This window comes from Haliotis rubra, unplaced genomic scaffold (genome assembly GCF_003918875.1).
Source record: "Haliotis rubra isolate DU_JTF1 unplaced genomic scaffold, ASM391887v1 Scf125, whole genome shotgun sequence".
Taxonomy (NCBI): Eukaryota; Metazoa; Mollusca; class Gastropoda; order Lepetellida; family Haliotidae; genus Haliotis; species Haliotis rubra.
In genome coordinates this window covers 1,779,831-1,802,366 of record NW_025765170.1, presented here as the reverse complement: position 1 = coordinate 1,802,366, position 22,536 = coordinate 1,779,831, and the positions used below count along the sequence as shown (strand labels likewise).

General features: G+C 42.3%; 1 protein-coding gene across 1 annotated transcript in view; it reads left to right on the top strand.

Annotated features, from left to right (window-relative positions):
* The first annotated feature begins 9,048 nt into the window (after positions 1-9,048).
* Positions 9,049-22,536, top strand: part of LOC124266364 (atrial natriuretic peptide receptor 2-like) — a 46,910-nt gene continuing 33,422 nt past the window's right edge. Inside the window, 1 exon segment of the mRNA XM_046701178.1 lies at positions 9,049-9,272. The gene's annotated coding sequence lies outside the window, so the exon portion shown is untranslated.

Genomic DNA, 22,536 nt, shown 5'->3' with positions numbered 1-22,536 from the left:
TATCCCCCCCAGTCTTACTTAGACGAAAGACGAACCTTGCTCATATATTACTGCCGTTCTGCCTGTTTCGGTATGACGTCATGCCGCTTCGTTCTGTCAGCGGTCTAATTAAGAATATTCTTCCCACTTCTTAATAACACGAACCTTGGTCTTATATTACTGTTGGTGTGCTTGCTTAGGTTTGACCAGTAACCTTAGTGGACATTAGATACCCAGTCTTACTAAGACGAACGAAAGATTCAGCTCTTACTGGATCAATCACCGATAGAGTCATCTCTTACCTGTACATTCTCCGACAGATAATCTCTTACGGGATGAAAAAATGCACTTCTACGACTGTAGAAATCCGATGTAGCTGAGCAACGCCCACGTCAATGTTAAAACTGAGGTGTCAAATTCTGGGAAACATTAACCCATGATTACATATGTTAGAACACGAAAGGTAAATGGTAAACAATGTGTTTACCTACAAAACACTCCTACCCTACAGAATGGTAATCAATTCATATCTATAGATATATATGCTTACATATGGTCCTTCTCGAATGAAAACGCTGAGTAATACGAGATAAATCTTAGAATATACCGTTTGAAGGCGTGCCAATGATAAAAGGGAAGGCTGCTTATACAGACAAGATGGAACACTTCTATGTACATTGTTTTCATAGGGATATCTATTACGAAGCGAGCACCTTGCCGTTTTAATGTGCGAGCGCGACAGCTGAAAACTGTAATCTATTGCTTGTTAATTGCATCGTGATCACATGAATTGCACTAGAGTGCTATCAACACGCCAGCATGAGTGATGTTAGCGATTACAGATCTATATCATCTGTCATTTTACTCCACTCTTGGTTATGTTATACGAATTTGTCTTCTACGAAGGTACCCATATGTTTTGGTGTGCTAAATGAAGTTGATGATTATGCAACAAACCTCCTTGTTTAGACAAAGCCACCAGTGACGATAATAGTGATGGTGGTGGTTCATATTGATCTTTGCTTTGTTTGTCCAAATGCCGGTCGAAAGTTCTATTTTCTCCGAGCACGTTTATGATAATTGTGGGTATACATGATTAGGAATATATTCAGATTCGGATAATTAGAAATAAATGTGTTCCTGAATATAAGGAGGCTTGCATAACTGTAAAAATATTGAAAATGAACATTGAAAATAATTGGAATTCTGTGGAGGGAAGGTTCGTTAAAACTAATGATGGTGTAATTAATTTACTGTTTGTTGTGCTTATGCTATTGTCAAATTGGTTAGATTTGGAGCGGGTGAGAGTTGGGTACTCAATGGGTTGAGAGTGGGGTTTGGAGCGGGTGAGAGTTGGGTACTCAATGGATTGAGTGTGGGGTTTGCAGCGGGTGAGAGTTGGGTTGAGCGTGGGGATTGGAGCGGGTGAGAGTTGGGTACTCATTGGGTTGAGCGTGGGGATTGGAGCGGGTGAGAGTTGGGTACTCATTGGGTTGAGTGTGGGGTTTGGAGCGGGTGAGAGTTGGGTACTCAATGGGTTGAGTGTGGGGTTTGGAGCGGGTGAGAGTTGGGTACTCCAATGGGTTGAGAGTGCAGGGTTTGGAGCAGGTGAGAGTTGGGTACTAAATGGGTTGAGTGTGGGATTTTGGAGCAGGTGAGAGTTGGGTACTCAATGGGTATGGATTTTGGAGCAGGTGAGAGTTGGGTACTCAATGGATTGAGTGTGGGGTTTGCAGCAGGTGAGAGTTGGGTACTCAATGGGTGTCATGGGGTTTGGAGCAGGTGAGAGTTGGAGTACTCAATGGATTTAGTGTGGGAGTTTGGAGCAGGTGAGAGTTGGGTACTCATTGGGTTGAGTGTGGGGATTGGAGCGGGTGAGAGTTGGGTACTCATTGGGTTGAGTGTGGGGTTTGGAGCGGGTGAGATTTGGGTACTCAATGGATTGAGTGTGGGGTTTGGAGCGGGTGAGATTTGGGTACTCAATGGATTGAGTGTGGGGTTTGGAGCGGGTGAGAGTTGGGTACTCAATGGGTTGAGTGCGGGGTTTGGGGCGGGTGAGAGTTGGGTACTAAATGGGTTGAGTGTGGATTTTGGAGCGGGTGAGTGTTGGGGACTCAATGGCTGAGTGTGGATTTTGGAGCGGGTGAGAGTTGAAAATACTCAATGGCTGAGTGTGGATTTTGGAGCGGGTGAGATTTGTGTACTCAATGGGTTGAGTGTGGATTTTGGAGAGGGTGAGAGTTGGGTGCTCAAGTGGTTGAGTGTGGATTTTGGAGCGGGTGAGAGTTGGATACTCAATGGGTGTGGATTTTGCAGCGGGTGAGAGTTGGGTACTCAATGGGTTGAGTGTGGATTTTGGAGCGGGTGAGATTTGTGTACTCAATGGGTTGAGTGTGGATTTTTTTGGAGCGGTGAGAGTTGGGTACTCAATGGGTTGAGTGTGGATTTTGGAGCAGGTGAGAGTTGGGACCCAATCAGTGGGTGTGGATTTTGGAGCGGGTGAGAGTTGGGTACTCAATGGGTTGAGTGTGGATTTTGGAGCGGGTGAGAGTTGGGTACTCAATGGGTTGAGAGTGGGGTTTGGAGCGGGTGAGAGTTGGGTACTCAATGGATTGAGTGTGGGGTTTGCAGCAGGTGAGAGTTGGAGTTGTGAGGGTTTGGAGCAGGTGAGAGTTGGGTACTCATTGGGTTGAGTGTGGGTTTTGGAGCGGGTGAGAGTTAGGGTACTCATTGGGTTGAGAGTGTAGGGTTTGGAGCTCAATGGGTTGAGTGCGGGTTTGGGGCGGGTGAGTTGGGTACTCAATGGGTTGAGTGTGGGGTTTGGAGCGGGTGAGAGTTGGGTACTCAATGGCTGAGTGTGGATTTTGGAGCAGGTGAGAGTTGGGTATTCAATGGCTGAGTGTGGATTTTGGAGCAGGTGAGATTTGTGTACTCAATGGGTTGAGTGTGGATTTTGGAGAGGGTGAGAGTTGGGTGCTCAAGTGGTTGAGTGTGGATTTTGGAGCGGGTGAGAGTTGGATACTCAATGGGTGTGGATTTTGCAGCGGGTGAGAGTTGGGTACTCAATGGGTTGAGTGTGGATTTTGGAGCGGGTGAGATTTGTGTACTCAATGGGTTGAGTGTGGATTTTGGAGCGTGTGAGAGTTGGGTACTCAATGGGTTGAGTGTGGATTTTGGAGCGGGTGAGAGTTGGATACTCAGTGGGTGTGGATTTTGCAGCGGGTGAGAGTTGGGTACTCAATGGGTTGAGTGTGGATTTTGGAGCGGCTGAGAGTTGGGTACTCGATGGGGTGAGTGTGGATTTTGAAGCGGTGAGAGTTGGGTACTAAATGGATTTAGTGTGGATTTTGGAGAGGGCTAAAGTTGGATTCTCCATTGTTTGAGATCGTCAGTTGTTTGAGAGTGGGATTTGAAACGGATGAGATTTGAGTTTGAAAGTGTGGTTTACATTGGGTGACATTCGGGTGCTCAATAGTTTTTAGAGTTGGGTTTGGAGCGTGTGAGAGTTGGGTACTCAGTTGTTTGAGAGTGTGGTTTACATTGGGTGACATTCGGGTGCTCAATAGTTTTTAGAGTTGGGTTTGGAGCGTGTGAGAGTTGGGTACTCAGTTGTTTGAGAGTGGGGTTAATATTGGGTGAGATTTGGGTACTTGATGGTTTGAGTGAGTGAGTGAGTGAGTTTAGTTTTACGCCGCACCCAGCAATATTCAAGCTATATGGCGGCGGCGTGTAAATAATCGATTCTGGACCAGACAATCCAGTGATCAACAGCATGGGCATCGATTTGTGCAATTGGGAACCGATGACATGTGTCAACCAAGCCAACGAGCCTGACCACCCGATCCCGTTGGTCGCCTCTTACGACAAGCATGGGTTGCTGAAGATCAATTATTACCCGGACCTTCACGGGTCTCGATGGTTTGAGAGTGGGATTCGAAACGGATGAGATTTGAGTTCTCAGTGGTTTGTGAGTTGGCTTGGAATCGGAAGAGGTTCCAGTACTCCATAGATATAAAGGGAGACAAGACAGATCATTCTCCTCAAATCATATAGTACCTCCATTATCAACGTATGACAAGATGACAACATTCGAAATCATGAATGTTAACATCAAGCTCTGTATGGTTCATGATTTATGTATTCTTACAACTGTAAATATTTCATCAATAAATCTAAATATGTTCTTAACGACCTCTACCGTTTTGAATTGATAATGACAGCTTAAATGTATAAGATAAGATCATTTATTCTGGTAAGCGATTGGTAAATATGAAACTTTGTTTTGACGGAGCCTGGCAACTAAATAAATAGTCAATGAAATACATCTAGACTGAAAGACAGTTGAACAGTTCAGGTGCAAGAGTTTCTCTCTTTACGTTGTTCAACGAACGGTTTACACTGATAAATCTTGGTTTTGTTCAGTGCTGGAACATTCGGTTAGGTATACTTTTTGTATAAGAAATAAGACAACCCCATTATATTGATGAATATAGCCTTTACAACAGAGTGGCGTGTTACCTCCCATTTCATTTACAAAATTGATCCATTAAAACCCTTGCCTATTTTAGCATCCAGTAGTGTATGTAGATTAAGTATTAAAGATAATCGGTTTTACGAAATCATTTCAATATAACTGTATTAAATATATTTTTTCATCCATATCCTCCACGTATTTTCAGTCGGATTCTAACGTTGTCTGACTAGTTCCTCATAAAACCAGTCCATTCGGCATCGATATTTTCGATCCAAATATTTTGAAAATTTAAATGAACACTGTAAGTAAATTAAAAGTTATCCTATCCCCTTACTTCTGAACCGTACCCACAAAAAGGTGTAACAATAGATTGAAAAAATGAAATAAAGTAATTTCGAGGTTGATCAATGTATCTTGCTCTACCCAGTAGACAAAACACAGTTTTCTAGGCATCAAAGACAATCGACGTAACTGTGCTAATCTAGATTCGATTTTCATGAAACGTTATGCCGAGATGAAAATTAGCTAAAATGAAGAGCAAACGTTACTAAACTAAAATGTTGACACATTTGGGATGAACCCCGTATCGTTTGAAGATAAAAAGGTTGAAAATCAATCGTCCAAACACTAAAATAATTTACTGGGTAAATCACGTGCTTAAGTGCCCAGGTCAGTGTAGTATGAGTTTGGAAAGTGGAAATGGTGTTGCGCGTGCAGCATACCAACCATCAAAGATACGGGTGTCAAAGTAAAGATGATGTGTTCGGTTACATTTGGACGGTGATAAGTGAGTGAGTATGCTTTACGCCGCCTTTAGCAATGATTCAACCGAAATCACGACGGGGGACTCCAGAAATAGGCTTCACGCATTGTACCCATGTGAGAAATCAAACCCGGATCTTCGAGTGACGAGCGAATGCCAAGGTTAACATTTAAACAGAGTGAACAAGCCGTCCTTATGATACGTCATTGAGAATCGCTTGACCTCGTAGCAATGGGTTTTGGCTGCAGCTGAAAGACAGTTACCAGGCTCATGGCCCCTTACAGGGAGACTGGGCAAACGGGGCACCTCCTATGGGTGGCAGACATCCTGCCACCAAAGGATCTCCTTAACCACTAGGCTACTCCACTGCGAAAGGAAATGCCAAGGCTAACATTACAACAGAGTGAACAAGCCGTTCTTATGATACGTCTTTGAGAATAGCTTGACCTCGTAGCAATGGGGTTTGGCTGCAACTGAATGACAGTCACCAGGCTCATGGCCCCTTACAGGGAGACTGGGCAGACGGGGCACCTCCTGTCACCACCCCTAGGAAGACTGCTACTTATATATTCTCCTTCTGAGGAATCGGTTTCCTAAGGTGACGTCATCAGAGCCGGCTGGCATTGGCAACCATTTCAGTCTTTGAACAGCGCCTAGAAGATTGCCTCGGTACATTTATCAGCGCTCACAGTGGACTGAGTGAGTATGGTTTTACGCCGCTTTTAGCAATATTCCAGCAATATCAAGGCGGGAGACATCAGAAATGGGCTTCACACATTGTACCCATGTGGGGAATGGTAGCCGGATTTTCGGCGTATCGAGTGAATGATTTAACCACTAGGCTGCCACAACGCTCTCAGCGCTTCCAGTTCACGATGAGGTGTAATGCTGACATCGTAATATCATCGTCAAAGACATCGACGAGCTTGGTCACTGCGAGACAGGTAGATCAGAAATAGGAATAGAGCCATTTTCAGACGACAGCAGATTTCAGTTTCTCAGAGCAGAGGGGGGAGTCTGTGTCTAACTCCAACGACTGTGCACGATGTTTGGACTTGGCGGTTTTACAGTTTGGATTAGCATTTATAGGCGCGTCTAGACAAATGTGCTGATTTTGACAAGAAATGTCACAGGACAGCATCACACCGAACGCTTTCTTTGTCTATTTGTCATACCATTCCTACAACAGACATCCCAAGACCCTGTTTCAGAAGGAAAAAGCAATACCTTTTGCAGCACGTCTTGTAATAGATTCCATGAAAACCAGTAACGTCTGGTTTTCGCGAGCAGCACCACCAGATTTGTCGTTGAACTTTGGTGGGATTCTTTTGATTTTCGAATTATATCACGACCAGTTTGTCCTTGTAACAGGATCAACAGATAAAATCGAGGTAACTGTGCTAATCTAGATTCTTTTTCCATGAAAAGTTATGCCGAGATGGAAATTAGCTAAACTGACGAGCGAAAAGTTTACTAAAATGAAATTGTGACACATTTTGGTTGAACCTCGTACAGTATGGAGGCAAGAAAGTTGACAATCAATCGCCCAAGCACAACTAAATCAATGTACTTGGTAAAGCACGTGCTTAAGTGCCCACGTCAGTGGAGTATGAGTTTGGAAAGTGGAAATGGTGTTGCACGTGCTGCACGCCAACCATCAAAGATACGGGTGTAATACGGATGTAAAGATGTAGTCATCGTTCATATCTTAGAACGTTGGACAGTGACATATGCGTGGAGTGAGAATGTTTCTACTCCGCCTTTAACAATTGTTCCAGCAAAATCACGACGAGAGACACGTGAAGACAAATGTAGAGATTTTGAAAGGAAATGTCAAAAGACATCACATCGACCAAGGCCCTGTTGTTCCACCATTCTTGAAGCAGACCCCCGGGCCCTGTTTCAGCAGGACATTGTTAGGTCTTTTGCAGCACGTCTTGTTAGAGGTACCATGGAAACCAGAAATGTTAACGTCTGGCTTTCGCTAGCACCATCACCAGACTTGCTCTTGAACTCTAGTGGTGGTAATCTTGATCGTAAAATATGATCACAGTTAGTTCGTCCATGTTGAAGGATCAGTTAGCAAACGATCTCCAAAAAGATATGGTGTCGAGTCTTGTTTCTTGTCATCTTTTCTCATCCCTTGCCCGTCGTCAAGTGAGGGTGTGTATTGATGCCTATAGCAGACATAAACACTATTGACTGGCAGGTATGACATTCTGAAGGGTTAAAGGGAGTTTGAGGTCCATGATTTCCTCCTTGATGGTTGATCGATTACTGAACAACTGACCCTATTCTCGAACCTGCTAACAAAACATTATCTTCTCATTCAGGATATAACTGAATTCATAGTTTTTACAGAACTGAGACAATCGTCCTTGGTATTGGCCCTGTCTTTTCAGTACAAATCCTGTGGGTTTCTTCTGCGCGTCAGTATATCTACTGTCTTAATGTGCCTCCCATCAAACTGAAACTGAGGCTTGAGGTAAGTCTTATAAGTACCGCTGCAAAATATATTTTGCTTTTGAAATGTCAAAGCAAAACATTTAACATAATGTTCATTTAGTGCAGTATCTTTCATACGCATTTTCTGTTCACCGGTTGGGTTATGCTACAATACAGGTGATAAACGCTTTCCATTGCTCTAAGTTGATATTTCATTTGATATGATAACAATTGATTTAATGCCGCTGTGCCGGCTTTTGTTAAAGAAAGAAATTTATCCCTGGGGCCAGTTTTCAAGAATTTGCGACAAAGATCTATTATCCACACTTTATCAAAAGCCTTGTGAAATCTATAAATGAACAATACATTTTTGTTTACTCTTCTTCAGCCGCTTCATCAACATATTGATGGTGATTGTTGTCTTTAGTGGTGTGAAAAACAGACTAAATTCATCTTGCGTGGGGGTACTGGATGTTGGTTGCGAAGCATTCACGGTTTTTTGAGAGAGAGGGTTTTCAGCAGGTGGGAGCCGGGTTGACAGGTTGCAGAATGCTGGTGGGGTTTTGGGTAGGGTAAGGAAGCGGGTTACAATACAACTGCATTCACGGTTTTGTGAGAGTGGGGGGTTCAGCAGGGGGAGCCTGTGAGAGCCGGGTTTGGATAATGCTGGTGGGGTGTTGGGTGCGCGAGGGATTTGCTAAGGAGTTCTTATGGAATAGTTTTGCTAGTGTACCTGATCGTTTTGAGGATGTTAGGGATCGCAATGCTTGTGATTAATCCTCGTTTGGATGGTGTCACATCACAGTTGGCACACCGTTTAGGTGTATTATGAACCATGAGTGAGTCAGTGAATGAACGAGTATGTTTTTACACCGCTGTTAGTAATATTCCAGCAATATGAGGGCGGGGTACACCAGAAATGGGCTTCACACATTGTACCCGTGCTCTCTAGTGTGTGTTTGGAATACGAACAAACGCACACACACACACGTAAACACATACACAAACGTGCGCCAGCATGGACATACACACGCTCACACACAAACATGTGATCTCCCCGCTCTCTCACTCTCACTCTCCTATCTCTGTTTTCTCTCCTCTCTCTCTCTCTCTCTCTCTCTCTCTCTCTCTCTCTCTCTCTCTCTCTCTCTCTCTCTCTCTCTCTCTCTCTCTCTCTCTCTCTCTCTCTCTCTCTCTCTCTCTCAAAATCTCTTCTCTCTCTCTCTCTCTCTCTCTCTCTCTCTCTCTCTCACATCTCTCTTCAGAGCAACCACAAACAATCCAAATGATTTATACACCAATCTCCGTCAGCTTGCTCACATAGTTTTCAGAGCAAACACATCCAGACGTGCGTGCTGCCTAAAGAACATACGCAGCAGCAACAGTGAATGAGCTGTGTCATACTGGCCACGTTCATAGAAGACAGGCCATAGAATATTCTATATCATTACATACACGATTGGTGATTGGACAACTGATGACAAACAGCTTAGTTTGGCTATCGATCCGCCGTTGACAGGCAGCAGGTTACAGATAGATCCCAACAGTTATCATAACCAGAAGCCCCGCACAACACGGATAATATTGAAGCGGTTTACCCAGTAGTGCTAGGTGAGTATACGAGGTTTTCACTTATACGTTGATCTGTCGGTTCGCCATAGGGTAACATTGGCGTAGATGCATAAATAGAAAGAATCTGAACTGCCTTTTATTTACTTTTCAGAATAATTTTAATGTAATAAGAAATTTGGAAAACAATCCTGGGGTTAATTTCACCACCCTTTCTTCGTGTTGTGAATTTAATTATAGTTATTTTAATACCAAGTCAATTGGTTGTTGTATTTTAAACAGCAGTTTCAACCTTTGGTGTCTGTTTCACCAACGTTGGGGATACAATCGAGTGAGCTGTTTCTGTGAAGATTTCAAAGAGCGTCATTCGACTCTTGCGCGAAGGTTGTTTTACCAGAATTTCAACATTTAAGGTTTTAATTAACCTTTCGAAGAGTTTTGTGGTAGACATTTCCAAATGTGTCGAATTAGCGACATAAATTATTGCCTATTTTGACTTGTACCATTTGTTTCAATGTTGTTTTTCAGAATCACTTTGAATTGACGATGTAATGGTACTGTCGACTGTGCTTTGAATACACATTTCTTAGGATTATAGAAACTTGTGGTTAGTCGCTAATATTCTAAAGGTTTGGGTGTCAATAATCATTTCAAACCTGTCCAAGCGATGGATAACGTTAACACGTAGTGCCACTTCTATTTCACATGAACAAGGTTTTGCGCAAACAAAGTTTACAGGTTCGTGAAATTGCATAAATTTAAACGACCTGGCTAACCTTAACATAAACGTACGGTTGCCAGCTTAATAAATTAGTGTACATGTGTCATAATACACGAATGCAGTGAAGGGATGCTCACAATATCAATCACTGGTTTGTTTCGTTACATGAATTTCGTCTAAAGTTACCACTGGTGTTCAGGAAAGACATGTCAAATATAACGCGATCTTTGTCTTGTGTTGTTGGGTTTGTTTGTTTGTTGTTGTTGTTTTTTGTTTTGTTTTTTTGGGGGGTGTTTATTTTTTTATTTTTTTTATTTTTTTGGGGGATTTGTTTTGTTTTTTTTTTTTTTATTTGTTTTGTTTTGTTGGGTTTGTTTTGTTTTGCTTTGATTTTATTTGTTGTTTTGTTTTATTTAATTTTACTATGTTTTGTTTTGTTTTGCTTGTTTATTTGTTTGTTTCGTTTTGGCTGGTTGTGTATGCTTAGATTTTAAATTTCAAATGAGGGCGTGTGAAGAGACGGGATGGTATGAGTAATTCATAGATCCAACTTAACTCCTCTTCTGTGCTGCCTTCAACTGTGGGACACCTGACCGATTTGTGGACAAAAGATTTACGACTCCATAGAAAATACAACGTTGGTGTTGATTAATACTTCACCACCGTCGCTTTACTGACACGCTGCGTCAAGGTAAACCAACAGCGAGCAGCGCTGTGGTCCAGTTTACGACATTAAACATGAAATGTAATCCCTGACGCGCGGTCTTCTATCAACCGTGTTGAAACACATTCACACATGGCTGAGTATACATAAAGGTCACGTAGGAGACCAACGCCCACTTGCAAGAAGCGGCCTTAGCTCTACGACTACCGTAAGTCCGTTGTGGTTACGGACTAAGTAGTACTAGGATTCCTTTTTTGGGACGGGAGTGCAATCGTTTCTGGAATTCAATTTCTTAGATTGCTGCTTTTGAAAACGAAGTGCAAAACTATTGCAGACATTTATTAAGCTATGAAAACTACATACCGCGCCCATTCTTTGTCCACTTTTCGGACGTCGTAGTGTTAATCAGTGTAACCAGTATGTACTAGAATGAACCTAAGATGAATATGAATACTTTCAATAATATATGATCATTAGACTACCAACAATAATGTCGATGACGATGAACGACGACGAGTATGATGATGATGATGATGATGATGATGATGATGATGATGATGAAAACGTTCCCTCTTAGACCATGTGTTAATTTTTGCCCCAATGCAAATACTTTAAGACACCCTCTTTAGAGCACCGACCTTGATTACAAAATACATATTCATATACACTCATATAACAAAATATCCCCTTGTTTCAAAATGGCGATCATGACAATAACGAAAAAGAAAATGGCGGATATCATTAATTTGTTGTTCATTGACCTTTTGGTCGCTGTTACTAATTAGGTTGGTAGGATCAGAGACCATATACCGATAAATAATCTCCGAAAATTCACGTGGCCTTTTACTCAACCACAACCGCAGATCCCATTGGACCACCATTCCCAGGAGTGTGATCAATGCTCTGATCGGCTGGGTGGACAAGAGATGTGAAGCAGTTCAGAGATTAGACACACCTTGGGATGACCTTAACCTTGGACCTGTGACCTTTCATTTCAAGGGCGGTGGGGTCGTCTAGTGGTTAAAGCGTTGGTTTTTCACGCCGAAGACCCGGGTTCGATTCCCCACATGGGTACAATGTGTGAAGCCCATTTCTGGTGTCCCCCGCCCTGATGTTGCTGGAATATTGCTAAAAAGCGGTGTAAAACTAGACTCACTCACTCGCTCGCTTTCATTTCAACAGCATTTATGGTAGTCCACTGTTGACTGCTATGCAAAATGTTGACATAATCTAACCTGGCGATCACTTACTAAATTCATCTGTTTGATATTATCAAATTGTGATGTTCATTTCTGTTTTTCATGGGAATACATGAATCCAGCTCTTCCGATTCCGGTAGAATATCAACGCATGGTGAAACTCATTAATCTGAACTGTTTGTTGACCGCATTCGGCAACAATTCAGCCATATTGAAGAATCAACTTTCCAAAATGATCAATTTGGTGTGATGACATAATAACTCAACAAAGTCAACGATTCGGTTGGTTGTTGGTTGTTGTTTAACGCCACACTCAGCATTATTCCTGCTATATGGCGGCGGTCTGTAAATAATCGAGTCTGGACCAGACAATCCAGTGATCAACAGCATGAGCATCTATCTACGCAATTGGGATACGATGACATGTGTCAACCAAGTCAGCGAGCCTGACCATCCGATCCCGTTAGTCGCTTCTTACGATATATTTGGTAGGGAAAGAACAAATTCATGAAGAGTTGGCACTAACGATGAGAAACACACGGTTATACATCCTGCAAAATGTTTGTAGTGTATTTCTTAAGGAAAGGTGCATGGTTGTATAAACATCATTCCGGCTCTAATCGTCTGTTACACGAAACCCTGTGACAAAAACTTACTTCACATTCAAAACTGGAAGTTGAAATTTTATGGTTTTCGCTCATTTCAAGTGGCGGCCGCGATGAACTGGAATGAGCTACCAGCTCACCTTAGAACAAGCCCAACAGTCACATGTTTCAAAGCAAACATAAAGACATATATTTTCTCTATGTTTTACAAGTGACAACTAAATTCTATCTTGTCTGCTCTATGAGCATGCTTTCGGTGTGGATTTAGCGCAATACAAATGGACTAATTATTATTATTATTATTATTATGTATTACAGATTAAAGATAATATGCAGCAGAGAGGGTTCGGGTGATCCTGGCACAGTCAGGCTGGTAAGGCTCATCATCAGCTCAGGGCCCTTGCCCCCTCTACACGCAGCCCAGACAGCGAATGGGACTTCTCCCAGGAAACGCTGCCTAGTCGAACCCACCAAGAACTTTCCGGAGAATATGAAGGCTCCCCAACACTGCAGCCTTCTGCATTACCCAGAGTGTCAGAAGGGCTGTACTCCCGGTGGAGAACCCGGGCACTCTCCTGATCTGCGCCAAAGAGATCAGGAGGTACCAAACCAAGGGCACCGGGAACAATGGGGAGCCTGACGACAGTGTACTTGGGATGCAAGCGAGACATTTCAAAGGCGAGGTCCGCATATTTATCATGCTACTTTATTAACATAAATTGTAATTAAAACTTTACCTGACGACATGAAAACACAATTACATGTAGTCATGGATGAACGATTGAACGTTGTGTGGAATATGTCCTGTTAGGTCACGGCTATGTTGCGGCTATGCTATGCTATGCTATGCTATGCTATGCTATGTTGCGGCTATGTTGCGGCTATGCTATGCTATGCTATGCTATGCTATGCTATGCTATTTCAAGGTAATGGTTAGGGTTAGGTTACTGTTGTCACGCCTATGTTGCAGTTGCGTTATGTTAGCTCGTAGTCTGTCTCACAGTCCCTGAACCACATTATTTTCCCTACTGCCGAGCCCCCTCTGCAGTCCTAAAGCCTTAAATAAAGCAAGTCCAGATTTCCTCAGGTTCTGAATCTCTGGTCTCCCTGGGGCTCCTTTTCAATTTAAATGGGCTTGTTTGTTACTATCAAAATTATATATATTCAGAGACTAAGCATTAGCCTAGTTAGCTCGTTATTGCTGTTATTTCAATGTAATGGTTATGTTAGTGTTAGGTCACGGTTGTCACGGCTATGTTGCGGTTACGTTAGGTTAGCTATGTTATGTTATGTTATTTCAATGTCAGAAAAGTGTATTCTAGTTAAATTACGGCGTGTTATTTTAACCATAGCTGAAAGCTTTTAGTGAATGCCATAGGGCAGGCAAATCTAGGTATATAATAGATTCGAACCAACTATCACAGATTTAAGTCAAGTCTGCGGGACGAAAACCGCAGGGCCACCCATGCACCGCTTAATGATGGAAATATTTGTTTCTTATTCAACACCCGCACTTAGCAATATCCCAGCTGTATGAGCCGTTGCTCATTGTGTGAGCCGTTGCTCATAATATTAACCTTTGGGTTTTCTGGTCCTGACTCGATTGTCCGACTATATGACATTATTAGAATGTTGTCGAATGCAGTATATGAAAAAGAAATATAGCACCTATGCAAATATAGCACATCAGCCTTCCGGTTGGAATTGGCCTTCTTCGTGTAATATGAGCGGCATAATTTTCTGGTCCAGACAAAACTAAGTACAGGATGCGGCCATATTTCTGGAGCACTGATGACTGTTAACTATGCATTTGACGAGAGAAAAATCACATGGGTTTTTTCTATCATTGACAAAAACAAAAGCAAGCTGAAATGTAGAATAACATCCAGTCACTGAAATGAACATGTTTTACAGAAAAAAACAGTTCGTGAATTACATGTATCATCATAACATATAATTGGTAAAATATAATAAAAATGGAGCCAAGAGACTTTCTCCTGAAACTGTGGAAATCTAGACTTGCCACATATTCTAGGACCCGTGAAGGTCCGGATTAGAATGAATCTTCAGTAACCCCTGCTTGTCGTAAGAGGCGACTAACGGGATCGGGTGGTCAGGCTTGCTGACCGGGTTGACACATGTCATCGGTTCCTAATTGTGCAGATCGATGCTCATGCTGTTGATCACTGGATTGTCTGGTCCAGACTTGATTATTTACAGACCGCCGCCATATAGCTGGAATATTGCTGAGTGCGGCTTAAAACTAAACTCACTCACTCACATATTCTAGACTTGCATGGGCTTTCTTGGATAAATTTGTTTCAGGGTCGGTGTGACAGACTGGCTGAAATGATGTGAACGCGCAAGCAAACGTCACGTTTTGCATAGATCTATCTGTCGATCTGTTTTAGTGGGGATTTTAGTCAGCATCATTAAATGGCAACAGCTTATTGGACGAAATTATTTCTCCCAGACTGGGATTTAAAATGTTTTTCATTAGTAATATGGATTATCACTTTTGAAAATGGGGATTGCGATTTACATTTTTAGGGGTGATTCTACTCACGTAAAGATGATTTATATAAAGTTGATTTCTTGAATATTTGAGTTGATTCAATTATCAGCCGTAGTCAATATGTTATAATTGCCTGGCAGCAAATGCGACATATAAATATTTTATCATTATTTCATTTCCACAATGTTCCTGTCAATCAATGGTGTTTTCCCATGAGTGTAAGGAGTTAACTCCTCTGTTAGAAATATTCCATAAATACAACGGCGGAGGACACAACAAAGAGCTTCACACATTGCACGCGTATGGGGAATCAAACCCCGGCTTCGGTGTGGCGAGAAAACGCTTGAATCACTACGCTACCCAACAAGCACCTGACGGATGCACCTACATTGATTGAAGGTTGCTTGTGTCCCGATGATATTATTCCCCGAAGCAGACAGTCAGTTAACAGATGTCTGCAGAATAATCAATACATTGGTCCAACTGTGCTGGCGTTTCAACTTGCATGACAGTATGTGTGTAATATTATAACCAAATGTAGAACACGGTGCTAAACGAATTATATGCTAATACAGTGACATGGATACCGGTTCGAGAGTGGTGAGTACAATTAATTATTCTTCTAGAAGTTCTTCAATCCTTTGTCTGTTTGCTGTTGGAGAGGTAGATCGGGGTATTATTTTGATTCTTGTTAGTTGTTGTTAGCTTCAGGATCGTTTACATCACATGAAATGTGTATTCACAAATGTGCCGCTTTCGTGGTCTTTTTAGGGGATAGAAGCGTGAGGGTACGTTTATGTGAGGCGGGTGGTTTTGTGGTGAGTGTAGTGTGCTGGTGAGCGTTGTGTGGTGTGGTGGTGAGAGTTGTGTGGTGTGGTATGGTGAGTGTGGTGTGGTCTGGTGAGTGTGGTGTGGTATGGTGAGTGTTGTGGTGTGGTGAGTGTGGTGTGGTGTGGTGTGTGGAGTGTTGTGTGGTGTGGTGTGGTGTGGTTAGTGTGGTATGGTGAGAGTGTGGTATGGTGCGGTGTGGTGTGGTGTGGTGTGGTGGTGTGGTGTGGTGTGGTTAGTGTGGTATGGTGAGTATTATGTGGTGTGGTATGGTGAGTGTTGTGTGGTGTGGTGAGTGTGATGTGGTGTGGTGAGTGTTGTGGAGTGTGGTGTGGTGTGGTGTGGTTAGTGTGGTATGGTGAGTGTTGTGTTGTGGTGTGTGGTGCGGTGTGGTGTGGTGTGGTATGGTGTGTGATGTTGTGTTGTGGTAGTTAGTGTGGTATGAGTAGAGTGTGTGTGGTGTGGTGTGCTCTTGTAGGTGTTGTCTTGTGTGGTGTGGCGTGGTGAGTGTTGTGTGGTGTAGTGTGGTGTAGTGTGGTGTGGGTGTGGCGGTGAGTGTAGGTGTTGTGTGAGTGTGGTGTGATGAGTGTGTGGTATGGCGTGGTGTGGTCAGTGTTGTGTGGTGTGGTGTGGTCGTTGTGTTAGTGTGTGTTGTCTTGTGGAGTGTGGTGTAGTGTGGTGAGTGTTGTGTGGTGTGGTGTGAATTAATGTGGTGTGTAGTGTAGTGGTGAGAGTGTTGTGTGGTGTGGTGTGAGTGTTGTGGTGAGTGTTTGTATGGCGTGGTGTAGTCAGTGTATTGTGTGTTGTTTGGTGTGGTGTGGTAGGTGTTGTATGGCGTGGTGTGGTCAGTGTTGTGTAAATGTGTGGTTAGTGTGGCGTGGTGTTGTTAGTGTGGTGTGGTCTTGTGGAGTGTGGTGTTGTGTGTGTTGTGTGTTGTGGCGGTGAGTGTTGTGTGTGTGTGTGTTGAAAGTGTGAGTGGTTGTGTAGTTAATGTGGTGTGGTGTGGTGTTGCGGTGAGTGTTGTGTAGTGAGTAGTGTGGTGTTATTAGTAGTGTGTGGTGTGTGTGTGTGTTGTGGTTGTGTGGTGTGGCAGTAGAGGTGTTGTGTGGTGGTGAGGTCTTGTGTTGTGTGGTGTGGCGCTGAGTGTTGTGTGGTGTGGAGGTCTTGTGTTGTGTGGTGTGGCGCTGAGTGTTAGCGGGTGTGGTGGTGAGTGTTGTGTGGTGTTAGTGTGGTGTGGTGTTGTATGGTGTGGCAGTGAAGCGTTGTGTGTAGTGTGTGTGAGTGTGGTGTGAAGCGTTGTGTGTGGTTAGTGGTGTAAGTGTGGTGTGGCGGTGTGTGGTTAGTGAGTGTTGTGTGGTGAGTATTGTGTGGTTAGTGTGGTGTGTGTGTATTGTGTGGTGTGGTTAGTAGGGTGTGATGTGGTGGTGAGTGTTGTGTGGCGGTGAGTGTGGTGTGTGGTGTGGTGTGGTTAGTGGTGGAGTGTAGTGTGTAGTGTGGTGCAGTCTTGTGAGGTGGTGTGAGTGTTGTGTGTGGTGAGTGGTGTGTGGTCAGCGTGGAGTGTGGTTAGTGTGGTGGAGCTGTGAGGTGTATGGTGTGGTGTTGTGTGTGGTTGTGTGGTAGTGTGGTGGAGTGTGGTAGTGTGTGGAGTTGTGTGAGTGTGGTGTTGTGGTGGTGGTGAGTGTTGTGTGGTCTTGTGGAGTGTGGTGGTTAGTGTGGTGAGTGTTGTTACGTGTGGTGGTGTGGTGAAGTGTTGTGTGGTGTGGTGTGGTGTAGTGTTGTGTGTTAGTGTGGTGTGGTGAGTGTTGTGGTTGGTGGTGTGTGGTGTTGTGTTGTGTGGTGTGGCGGTGAGTGTTGTGTGTGGTGCGGTGAGTGGTGTGGTGGTGTGGTGTGGTTGTGTGGTGTGGTGTTGTGTTGTATGGCGTGGTGTGGTGTGGTTAGTGTGGTGTGGTCTTGTGGAGTGTGGTTAGTATGGTGTGGTGTGGTGTGGCGTGGCGTGGCGTGTCTGTTACTATTTTGTTTATGCAAATTTGTTATGGAAGTAAGGTTTGTGCTGGGGACTTAATCCACTGATGAATTCTGCAGGTTCATGGGGGCGTTTATCTGACGAGTGTATTTTCATCTGGGACGCGCATTGCATAGCAGCTGTTTTTAACTGTATATGCATTTATCTATGTTTGAAATACGTGAGTCTTTCTCAGCGGGAACTTGTACCGCTGAGCCACCTTACGGGACGGGAGAGAATTACAAATGTGAGTTGTACGTGTTATGACCATATATTTTTAGAAAAAAACAATTTGAAGCTGCACAGTATTACATGATTATTACATATAATCATAATTGTGATAGCTGGCGTATATTATCTCCGTGCTATTCCCATTATATAATACTTGGAATATCTAATCGAGTTTTATTGCTTTCCTAAAAGGGAAATACATTTATGTGAACTGATGGCAAAAGTTACGATTACCTATCCGGGCACTGCAACTATATGTAACTAATAATGTAAATAAATTATAGTTTTAGATTAAAGCCTCACTACCGAACGCGTTCCCTTCCAAACATCATACTTCAAGTATTTATTATTAGGCCGGACCAATTTTATTTCTTGTTTTACGGATCCTCTGGTCGTATTTTTTTTTTTTTTAAATTATAAAAACTAATTTTCCCCGCTCAAAAAATAAAATCCTAATATTTTTATTGGCCAAAAAAGGAAACTTACAAAATATTTGGGGTTGTTTTTTGCCCCATATACACTTCATAAATTGGCAAAAGGAAAACACTTTTAGTATTTAAAAGGAATATTACTTTGACTGGTGATTTTTATTATTTCTTTTTTTTTCCTCCTGACTTTAGGTTTTCTGAGGACGAAAATCCGTAAAACAAGAAATAAAATTGATCTGGCCTTATTTTGAAATATATCATAGTATATATCCATTGTGCAGTGCCTTTAATATTTAATGTCATTGTTACGTCGTGCCTTTATGCACTTTTAATGCCTTTATGCCCCCTAAAACGGGGCGGTGGAATAGCCCAGCGGTTAAAGCGTTCGCTCGTCACGCTGAAGACCCGGGTTGGATTCTCCACATGGGTACGATGTGTGAAGCCCATTTCTGGTGTCCCCTACCATGATATTTCTGGACTATTGCTAAAACTATTACTCGCTTACTCACACAGTTTAAAAGTCAGTGTTTGTTAGAACACGCAATTACTCCATATTTTTGGTTAAAAAAAGACAAACAGATCATCTACAGTGAATACCAATAGTTAATTCTTTTAAAACCCCGCGGACGAGGGTAGCTGAATATGTATTACAAATATTACCCTGCTCGTTTCTCATTGTACTGATGTACGTCACGAATCAGTAGGGTTGGGTACTGCCAAAATTTTCATATTGCGATATATTGCGATATGTGTTGGCGTATTGCAGTATGTATTGCAATTTATTGTGAAAGTGTAACACATGGTTCAGGGTAATGAAATTACTGTTCTTTTCTTTTGAAACAATTCCAATGGCCACTTTCAGGACTCAGATGTGATTGTACAAGAGACCAATTGAAAATGTTTCCAAACAGATTTCCCTCTGAAACTTGGAACTCGAGAAAAAGCGGCTGCCTTCGGTACCAATCTATTTTTTTACATGGTTAAAAGTCATGCAAATACAGTTATATGACCAATAAACATTCTCAAAACTATTAATGCATAATAACAAATTAAAGTTATTGGTATTTTTTTTACTACATCACGAAAAATTAGCGATCATGGTCACGGAAATTGCCGATCGTATAACGTTAAGGTAAATGAATGAGAAGGTTCGCGAAAAGCGTACCGCAATATATCGTATTGTGATGTTCGAATTGCAATATACCGGTAAACCGGTGCTTATTATCGCCCACCCCTACGAATCAGTGTGACAAATTGTATCTGACCATGTACTATGTCGAGCACTTAAGGTAGGTTACAGCTATTCTGATTCAATTTCCATGTATCTAGATTTGTCAATGAGACTTTAAAATGGAACATACTCAACAAAATGTTGTCAAATACATAGAATATGCATCTCCAGGGACATGTGACAAAAAGCAATTGATTATGGTCTAAGTCATATTGGTGCTAGTTGATACCTTACGTCGAGCTCCGTATTTTTTATTTGGTTATAGTGGATAGTCATCGGGAGGGACCTAGTTATTGATTCCCAAATGAAGACAGTGAGAAAACAACTTGACAGTAATTAACATGTTTCGTTCTGAAAAGACTGGTCTGGTCAACAAGTGCATGTGTTATCCATTTAATTATCTCGTTTTCCATGATAGAATGAAAACTGAATTTATGAATTGCTAAAACTATTAGCCTGAAACGGTATAACCTATTTAGATTCATTGCCGCTACCTCTTTCATAAAAAACAAACAAATAGTCCTCCAGGATAATGCATTTAATTATCCTTCAAAGACTCTGACGTCATATTGCGGGAACAATCGAAACCCGTTTTAAATTAATTACATTGTGTTTTGGAAAGTAACCACAAACATCGGGTGTGTAGTTTCTTTCGTGCGTCAGTTTAGGTTCAGAGGCGAAACGTCGTACCGAGATTAAACATCACTGTTACAGACATAGATAATGTAATGTTTATAACAAAAAAACACCACTCTTAAACTTGTAAGGTTTTAATGACAGAGATTTACTGACACATTATCAATTATTTACAGATAGTTGTAAACAGTGATTACCAATTATCTTTGTTTTGTTTGTTTTTTGAGTGGTTAAAGCATCCGCCCGTTACGGCGGAAGAGTTCGTTCGTATAGGCCATTGGGTACAATTTATGACGAGTTTCTAGTGTCTCGCGCCGTGGTGTTGCTGGAATATCGCATATGCGGCGTAAAACTACGGTGGCTGATTAGGGCCATCGCTTTCCTCGTGCTATTTCTCGTCTCGCGCTATCGCTTTCTCGTCTCGTAGTATAGCTTCTTCTCGGCTCGTGTTATCGCTTTCTCGTCTCGTGATATCGCTTTCTCGCTTTCTCGTGGCCGAATGTTAAGGCGAGAAAGCGATGGCCCTAATCAGCCACCATATAAAACCATACTTGTTTACTTGTTTCAGTATTATTGGAGCGGCGGGTAGCCTAGTGGCTATAGCTCGTCCTACACTAGGCCTTTATTCGATTCTCCAAATGAATATAATTCGTGAAACCCATTTCTGTTGTCCTTGCCTTGATAGTGCTGGAACATTGTTCAAAACAGGGTAAAATTTGCTCACATATATGAGTATTTGTTTGAATGAATGGCATTGTATCAGCGGAAAATATATCATTTAATGACACTCGAACTCAAATCTACTTTGAAGAGTAATTAGCTCCATTTTCAAAGACGGTAAACCTTTTGGACCATCTTTAAACAAATGTTGTTGTTTGTTGTTTGTTGTTTCACGCCGCACTCAGCAATATTCCAGCTATATGGCGGCGGTCTGTAAATAATCGAGTCTGGACCAGACGACCCAGTGATCAACAGTATGAGTATCGATCTACGCAGTTGGGATACGATTACATTTGTCAACCAGGCCGGCGAGCCTGACCACCCGTTAGTTGCATTTTACGACAAGCATGGGTTGCTGAAGAAGTCAATCTTGTGTTCAACAGCATGAGCATCGATCTACGCAATAAATAAACGTTTAGTGAAAGGGCTCCATCCAGTGATCTGAATGAAGATCCCACGCTTCAGGACAGAACCTTAGGTCATTCGCTGTCTCTTTAAATGACTGCTACTCTCATGTTGGTTTTGTTCATCAAAATATTATTGTACCCAAAGTGCGAAATAGCCACTGGTCCGCTAGCCCGTAGCTAGTAAATTCCAATCGGGCCAGTAAATCTAAATCCGATTGGCTAGTGAATTTGCATGGGGTCATTCATCCACGATAATCTCCAGGGTATACGTTCCGATAAATCTCCACTAGTAGAGATTATGGAGGTTATACGTTCTGACAAATATCCACTAGTGGAGATTATCGAGGATGGGGGTCATTTTGTAAATATATCACTCTCTCTCCGACTTGTTATGTAATGCACTTTTATATCATGCAAGATTATGGCCTGAAATGTTCTTAATAGTAGCAGCTTAATGATGAAACCCGTGTCATGCCGACAATATCTTATTCTCAATCTTTTGCTTAGTTTCTACATTCAAATTTTAGTGAATAATTATTTTGTGAGCTAACCTTCAGGCATAGCTAGCCCGACTGGCTAGCAAAATCTGGAAACTATTCCGCACACTGATTGAGAGAGTGAAGAATGGCTTGTCAGGAAATACATAGTAATAACCCCCGAAGCAAATGCAGCTACTCTTACTTATCGTAGTTCTAAAAATGAAATAACTTTCATCAAAAAGTGTTATGTGTTCGTATCTTCCGTGTGTCCTGTCTGATACGTATGGTCAGGCATGCTTGGGATATAGTAGAAACTGGAACGTGTGCGGATCTGTAAAATAGTAATTCCTACGAAATTTAATAACAAACACCTTGACAGTATCTTTACTTTGATTGCACTGAGCAACAGATCCAAATGGGCTCCTGTTAATAAACTGAATTTCGTACAATAACCAGAAGTTGATTTGCAGCAATCTATTGTCAAAAACGGCTCTATGTAGCCCACCTCATACCAAGGCGCCATGAGTCGCCATCAGCAGACCCAATCAGCTCACATAGCTGGCATGGGATTGGCTAGGAGACACAAGAGACGAGCTGTGCTACCAATGGCGATAAACCATGCTACCCGATGAAGGTTTTT